This window comes from Capsicum annuum, chromosome 12 (genome assembly GCF_002878395.1).
Source record: "Capsicum annuum cultivar UCD-10X-F1 chromosome 12, UCD10Xv1.1, whole genome shotgun sequence".
Lineage (NCBI taxonomy): Eukaryota > Viridiplantae > Streptophyta > Magnoliopsida > Solanales > Solanaceae > Capsicum > Capsicum annuum.
Window position 1 is genome coordinate 32,375,598 of NC_061122.1, and position 9,043 is coordinate 32,384,640.

At 37.2% G+C, this 9,043-nt stretch overlaps 1 non-coding gene across 1 annotated transcript; it reads left to right on the forward strand.

The window, feature by feature from the left end:
- The first annotated feature begins 8,598 nt into the window (after window positions 1-8,598).
- On the forward strand, window positions 8,599-8,708 carry LOC124889941. The gene has a single exon (XR_007048853.1). It is a non-coding gene; the product is annotated as a small nucleolar RNA R71 (small nucleolar RNA).
- The last annotated feature ends 335 nt before the right edge of the window (window positions 8,709-9,043 follow it).

Genomic DNA, 9,043 nt, shown 5'->3' on the forward strand with positions numbered 1-9,043 from the left:
ATAAATCCACCGGAATCAACTAGACAAGTACCTAGCTCAAGCTAGTAATGCTAGTTTTTCGGGGTTGAACTCTAAATGAATATTTTAGGTACAAACTTGTTTGAAACCCACTTTGAACATCATAAACACGTGTGTTAACACTATGATAAACATTTATCTAATTATCCACCCATATATCATATGAATCATCCTCAAAATAAGGCTAAAAAGGCTAGAATAGTGACACTAGAATGCATAAATACATCCAACATCAGCGACGTGCCAAGGCATCCATCGCTGTAGCCACCATGCCACATTAGAATCACGGTGGGATACTATTTTAGGAAATCCAAAGACGTCCGGTCCTTATTTAAAAAAACCCAAACTCACTTGAGACGTACTACTTACACCCCTGATCATGAATCAATTCAAAAACTTATGTCTCGGGGTCGGGAAACCCACTTTAAAAATCCTCAAAGTTAAAGGAAGCCAAAATATGACTAAGTCCCTCAACACTTGGTTAAATTTCCGTGCTATAAGTCTTATGTGGAAACGCTAGCAGCTAAATTAAGCTAAGTTTAATATGAGCGTATTACAATATCTTCCCCTTGGAAATATTTGACCTTGAATGAAACTGGTTAAGCTGAGGATACTAAAGAACTGATACTATATACTGGCATGCACATCTGAGGACAAAACTGTATGGCTGAATCTAAAACATAATAAGTAGATGAACTAATCTGCGGATACATGAAATAACATGAAGATAGTTATATAGCTGGACTGAGACTTGAAAAGAGACAATGTATGGAAAACTATTACCTTGAGCTGAGTCTAAGTTTGCAAAGAAGAGGTGAGGTACTTGGTTCACATGGCTTCTTCCATTTCCCAAGTGGCACCCTCAACGGACTGATTCCGCCAATGAACTTTGACTAAGGGAACTTCTTTGTTCCTTAGTCTAAGGATCTGGTGATCAAGAATCTCAACTGAAATCTCTTCATAAGAGAGACTATCCTAAATATCTGTGCTTTTTAAAGGGACTACAACAGCTGGTTCACCCATACATCTCTTTAATAAGCATACATGGAACACTAGGTGAACGGATGTTAAATCTACAGGTAATTCTAGCTCATATGCTACCTTTCCAACACGACTTAAGATTCTAAAAGGGCCTAAATATCAGGGACAAAGCTTCCCCTTTTTGCCAAATCTCTTCGCCCTTTTCATGGGTGAAACCTTCAAGTAAACTAAGTCATCCACCTCAAACTCGAGATCCCTACTCCTCACATCTGCATAGGATTTTTGACCACTCTGGATATTTTCAACCGTTCTTTAATCAACTGGACTTTCTCCATGGCTTCAAAAACCATATCTGGCCCTATCAAAGCAGCCTCACCCACTTTAAACCAACTGATAAGTGATCTACACCTTCTCCTATAGAGAGCCTTAAACGGGGCCATCTGAATGCTAGAATGGTAACTGTTATTATAGGAGAACTTGATCAACAATAAGTACTTATCCCAACTACCTTTGAAGTCAAGAACACATGACCTTAAGATATCTTCTAGGGTCTGAATTGTCCTCTCTGCCTCACCATCTATCTGAGGGTGAAAAGCTGAATTGAGATAAAGTTAGGTACCAAGACCTTTCTGAAATGCTTTCCAAAATTTAGAGGTAAATTGAGTAGCCCTGTTAGAAATGATAGACAAAGGTATTCCATAAAATCTGACCAACTCTCTAATATAAAGCTTAGCATAATCTTCGGTTGAATAGGATATGTGAACTGGAAATAAATAGATTGATTTGGTCAATCTGTCTACAACAACCCAAATTGAATCATGATGATGACGTAAATGGGGTAACCCTGTCACAATGTCTATATTTACCTCTTCCCACTTCCAAGTAGGACTACTAAACTCTTGTAAGGTACCACCAGGCCTTTGGTGCTCCATCTTAACCTATTGACAAATGGCACACTTGGCCATAAATTCTATGATATCTTTCTTCATACCACTCCACCAATATACTTCCCTCAAATTATGGCATATCTTAGTGGCTCATGGGTGAAAAGAGTAACGCACACTATATGCTTTGGACATAATCCGCTGCCTCAAACCATCGATGCACGACACAGAGTCTATTATGGTATCTCAACACACTATCTCCCTTTTGGGATAAAACCTCTATCTTTTGATCTCTAACTGACTCCTTCAACTTAACTAGACTAGGATCCTAATCTTGCTTTCCTTTCACTTTGGCAACCAAAGAAGATTCCAAACTATTCTGAACCCATACACTACCCTCAACTGAATCAACCAAATGAATGCCTAGTCTAGCCAACTGATAAACCTCTTAAACCAACTTATTATTATCATACTCAACATGGGAAACACTTCCCATAAAAAGTCTAATAGAGGTGTCTGCCAAAACATTAGCCTTGTTCGGATGATACATAATACTTATGTTATAGTCTTTTAACAATTCTAATCACCTTCGCTGATGAAGATTTAACTCCCTCTGCGAAAACACATATTGTAAGATTTTATGGTCCATGAGCACATCAACATGCACCCCATATAGATAGTGCCTCCAGATTTTCAAGGCAAATACAACAATAGCTAACTCAAAATCATGGGTAGGATAGTTCTTTTCATGAGGCTTAAGATGTATATCGGCATAGGATATGACCTTACCTCTCTACATCAAAATAGAACCCAGACCAACTATAAAAGCATCACAATAAACAACAAATCCATCTGTATTATCAGGTAACACCAAAATTGGGGCTGAAGTGAGTTGAGCCTTCAACTCCTAAAATCTCTTCTCACAGGAATATGACCACTAAAACTTAACTTTATTTTGAGTCAATCTAGATATGAGGGACAAAATAAATGAAAACCCTCAACAAATCATTGGTAATAGCCAGCTAAACCCAAGAAACTCCTGATGTCTGATAGAGAGATGGGTCTAGGCCAGTTTCTTACTACTTTGATCATTTAAGGATCAACTCTAATGCCATTACCGAAAACAGTATGATCGAGGAAAGCTACTGACCTTATCAAAATTCACACTTGCTGAATTTGGAAAATAGCTGATAATCTATAAGATTTTTAATATGATTCTAAGATGGTCTGCATGGTCATCCTCACTACGGGAATAAACAAGGATGTCATCGATAAAGACTATGACAAATATGTCTGGGTACTGTTTGAACACTCGATTCATCAGGTCCATGAAAGCTACTGGGGCATTTGTTAGCCCGAAGGACATGACTAGAAACTCAAAGTGACAGTAATGGGTTCTAAAAATTATCTTTGGAATTTCATATTCCCTTACTTTAAGGTGGTGATAGATGGATCTAAGGACTATCTTAGAGAAGTAAGTTAAACCTTGGAGTTGGTCAAATAAGTCATCAATCCTAGGAAGAGGATATTTGTTTTTGATTGTGACTTTATTCAACTAATTGTAGTTGATGCACATTCAGAGAGAGCTATTTTTCTTACACATGACTAGGATGGGAGCACCCCATGGAGAAACACTGGGCCTTATAAAGCCTTTATCTAAGAGGTTTTTAAGCTAATCTTTTACCTCTTTAAGCTTGGTTGTAGCCATACAATAAGGAGGAATAGAGATGGATGAGTATCTGGAAGAAGATCAATACCGAGTTCTATTTCTCTATCGGGAGGTACCCCTAGCAGATCTTTGGTAAAGACTTTAGAAAACTCATTGACTACTCAGACTGACTGAACTGTTGGTGTCTCAAACTTAGTATCTTTGACTCAAACTAAATGATAAGTGTAACCTTTTGATATCAACTTTCTGGCCTTAAGATAAGAGATGAAATAACTCTTGGGAGACACTAAATTACCCTCCCACTCAAAGACTGGCTCATCAGTAAACTGAATATTCATGAATTAGGTGCGACAGTCTATTGTTGTATAATAGGAATAGAGCCAATCCATGCCCAAAATAATGTCAAAATTGGCCATGTCTAATTCTATTAAGTCTGCTAATATAATTTTGTGAAGAATAGTGATAGGACACTTCCTACAGACTCGTTTGGCAACAAGTGACTCACCCACTGGAGTGGAAACTAAGAAGGTCTTAGAGATCTTTTTAGGACCTACTTCAAAATTCATAGCAACTAATGGAATCACATAAGAGAGATTTGACCCTGGGTCTAACAACACATAAACATTGAGATGAAAGACACAAAGCATACCAGTAACTACATCTGGTGAACTCTTCTACTCCTGATGGGATGATAAAGCATATAACTAATTCTGGTGCTGACCGCCACCGGTACTGGATGATGCGCCCTAAGAAGGGGCTGGGCAACCTAGTGGAGCTGGTGCGCTAGTAGCCTGAGTCTAGGGACGAACATCCCTGCTTCCCTGCTTAGCATATGGGAACTCTTTAATCCAGTGTCCCAACTTACCATATCTATAACAACTTTTCTGTATCGACAAACACTCACTAGGATGATTTCTACCACACTCAACATATGTTGAATAACTGGGCCTTCCACTCACACTATTTTGAGCCCTGGACATAGAAGTTCTACCTCACTATTCTTTCCTGGTTTTGGGCACAGGAGCACTAGTTAAAGATGGAATTGACATAGATGAGTGACCCTAAAACTGTGAATAATTCCCCCCATCCAAACTTCATTTGGCGATAGTTAAACTGCTTGGTCCTAGCCTTCTTATTTCCCCTCTCTCCCCCCTTTAAGTTCTCTGCCTTAATTTATTAGGAATAAATCATTAGCCTAGAAAGATTTATGTCCCTAATAAGCATGGTAGTCCAACATTCTTTGACTACAAAACCTGACACTCCAATAATAAACTTACTTATACTCAATCTAGGGTCAGCTATCATGTCAGAAGCGTACTTAGACAACTGATTGAACTTAAGGCAATACTCCTTCACTATCTCTAAGCCATGCCTCAAGTTTATGAACTCCTCTATCTTAGATTCTGTCATCTCACGTGGAAAGAATCTATCTAGGAACACATCCTGAAACACATACCAACTTATTGAAGATGCATTCTCACCTCTACCATTCTTTCACATAACCACCCTATCATATACAACAACCTTCAGTCTATAGGATGCTAATTATACACTCTCTTCCTCAGTAACATGCATAATTTGGGTGATCTTTTTCACCTTATCAAGATAGAGCTATGGGTCCTTACCTGCTTTTGACCAAAATAATTTAGGCAGATTTATTCTCATGAAGTCATAAATTCTGGTTGCAGCTAAATCATCATTCTGCTGAAGTGGGACTGTATCCTGATGGTTGCCCTGAACATTGGTAGTCATAACTTGGGCCAATTCCTGAAAGGCAGCCTAAAATTCAACAAGGAATACATTCTCATTTAAAGGATCAACAAGCTGGGGTGGTTGGTCATTATTTTTGCATGCATTAGCTCAACAAAGTAGCATATTATTTCGTGTAAGAGAATGATTTAAAAGCAGATAGGGTCAACTGTAAGCATAAAAGATGATGAAAGAAAAGGATGATTTCCTAAATCATTCTATAGCCTCTTGCTTATAAATGTGGTACGCTTCACACCCATGATCAAGACTCTACATAATGTATTTTGTTTGACTCCTTAGGACTCTTTAAACCTTAGGATATGATACCAAGTTTGTAACACTCCAAGAAAGTACTCAAAATGTCACACGGTACCCAAGACTACGAGTAGTCTGCAGCTAACCCTATAAGCCTTCTATAAAATTTGAAACTCAAGAAAAAGAAAATCTAGGCATATTAAATACTAAAATACTGAATTTACTGTCTTAACTGAACTGAGTTTACATGAATATAATGTCTGAAAATGCTAAAATTAAAAGTCTAAACAACCAACACTAGAAATCTGAAATATTGCTAACAGTCTGACAAGCCTGTACTTCTACTAGCCAGAGTCACTGGGACAGACGCCCAACTATCTAGAACTGAACTAAAAAAAACTGATTAGAATCTGCATAAAGCTGAAAATCTGAAATAATAGGTCCTCAAACTATGAGGACTCACCAACTGTCGGGACGTAGATAGAGATGCTCACGGTCAATCATGCTGCTGGAATTGAGCCCTTGAACCTATATTATTAAACATTGTAGCACATAAACATATATGTGGATCAGTACTTTTGGAATGTACTGAGTATATGGGGGTGAGTGCATAAGTTAAACAATAATGCAATATTCAATCAAACTTTCAAAACAGCATGCCAAGTGTAAATGACTCACCTTGGCTTGAATAATAAAATTGTGAAATCATAAATCATGAGTAGTAAAGCATAAAAGTAATTATTATGAGCCACCACACTTATTTCTTTAAAGATTTACTCGTATTCTATTTTCAAACCATGCAATCTAAGTGAAAAGGAACTCACCTTTGTCATATAAAAACTGAAAGCTGAAATCTGATAACTGACGTCTATTATAAGACAATATCTAAGTAAATTTGTGAGCCTTTACACTTAGTTTCTAAAACCATTCTATTATTCTATTTTAGGACTTAGAAATTAGGTATTTTCTTCTAATCGCTTAGGAATTAGGGAGGTTCTTCTAATCGACATACACTATGTGAGTTGTCATAGTATCCAACGTCTAGTTCCCCTAAGGGAAAAACCTCACGTTTGGGAGAGGTATAATACTCTTGCCAAAGAGTATAACCTGAGCTGAGTGATCACAATTTGTATCTGCATCCATATAAATAGGAATAATATGAATTTGTAACTAAGTTGGAGACCTTGGAATCATACCCAACTCAGCGCTAAATACTACTTCCTTTAATCTGTATACTCATTCTGAAGGAATTCACGTTAAAACTAGCATAAGGGTTTATAATGAAAACCAATTATGCAACTATCTATTTTAAATTGTATTCAAAACTAATCTGTGCGGATTTCATATCTTAGCTGAGGATCAAAAGATCAAATCTTTCTTAAAATCTGAATACATGCTTTTTAAAGAATGCTTAAATGTCATCTTTCTTGAAATATCAAGACCTAAACTTAGGGCTTGAAAACCCCTTTCTTGAACTCATGTCAAATAACCATAATTCATGTTCAATTATGAAAATCTTAAAATGCTTTAACAATTATAGTCAAGATAACAAAATTCAATGCTCAATATACAAAATCAAGTCACATACATAAGTATGTGAAAATAGTCTTGTAATTCAATACTTAAATCACTTGTAACCTCATAAGGATCAAACAATGATATTCGGTATGAACCCTAAACTATAAATCATGTAATTTCATGTAAACTCAACTTTAAATATTAGTTTTGGGTACAAGGATGAAAGGAGTATCCTTGTTCATAATCCCATATACCTTAATTGATTAATTGGATGCAGAAGTTTAAATTTTGAATCCTTAATGACGTTTTTGATGCTTTTTCTTGAAGTTATTGAATTCGAAAACTTGAATTCTTGGTTATCTTGAAAAAGGAATGGTGAAAATTTAGGTTTCCTGAAGTTAAAGCCAAAACTTTAGGGTTTTCTTGGAGAGAAATTTGGTGAGGAATTAGTGCAATATGCTTAGTATAAGGTTAAATCTTCTGTTTTTACGAATTGGAGGCGTGGAAAAAGACTAAACAGCCTCTTGAATTTAAAATTCATTACTGGAATGTCATTTAAGGCTTCACCATGATGCGGTGATCCCCTCATCGCTATACTCACCACGATGCGGTGCAATCGTGGTGAGCCACTGGAAAATTACAATTGCAGATTGGCTCTACACTATGATGCGCCAAGGCATCCATCACTATATCCACCGCAATATGGTGGAATCGCGGTGGGCTACTATTTTGGGAAATCCAACGGGGTCTGGTCCTCTTCTGAAAAAATTCAAAACTCATCTGAGATGTGCTACTTAAACCCCTGAACATGAATTAATTCAAAAACTTATATCTCGGGGTTGGGAAAGCCACTTTAAAAATCCTCAAAGTTACAGGAATCCCAAATATGACTAAGTCCCTCATCTCTTGGTTAAATTTCCATGCTATAATTCTTGTGTATAAATGCTAAGAGATGAATTAAGCTAAGTTTAATACGAGGTATTATATCCTCTATGTTGTTGGCATGAGTGTTTTGTTGTTGTTGCTGAAACTGCTGTTGTAGGTTGTTCCATCATTGAAATGGTGACTGAGTCTACCAATTTTGATTGTAGGCATTCCCATAATTATGCCTTTGATCATTGACCACAAACATCACTGACTTAGGATTTGCAGCACATAAAGATGCAGAATGACCACTGTTGCTACAAACCTCACACCAACTTGTTGTCTATTGCACTTCACTTGAGTCGAAGTTTGATTCGCACTCAATTTTCTTAGTTGGTTCATTATCTGATTTTGCATGACTGAGAGCTGAACGGCCAAGGCTATAATATTGTCAACTTCAATCATGCTTGCAACCTTTTTTATTGATCCTCTTGACGTATCACCATGCCAATTCGATTTTCCTTGAGCAATCTAGTTCAATAAAGTGTATAGCTCATCATACGTCATCTCCAAAACTTAATCACCCCCGTAGCTGAATCTAGAAATTTTTTTGTTTTATGGTTAGATGACTCAACAAAAGTGTGAGCGAGTACCTCATTGGATTGCTGATGATGTGGATAGTCTCAAAGAAGATCTTTAAACCTCTCCCAAGCATTATATAAGTTCTCATCTATCCTCTATTTGAAGCTCACAATCTCACTTCGCATAGTCGCAATCTTGTTAGATGGAAAGAATCGGATGAGGAATTTCTAAGCTAAGTCATCCCAGGTTGTGATTAAACTTGTCGGCTCAGCGTTCAACCACTTTTTCACTTCAGCAATAGTGAAAAAGGGAACAGTGCCAGCCTCACATAGTCAGTTGACACACTAGTAAGGATGAATATGTCTCTAATCTCCAAGAAGTTCCGCAAGTGGACTTATGGGTCTCCACCCATAAGGACTTTCCTCCAACATCTATTTTTTAAAAAGAAGAGGTCAAATTCATTGCAAGTGGGATTTCCACTTCTCAAACTGTCCTGTAGGCTGGTGGATCTTCAACCATGAGG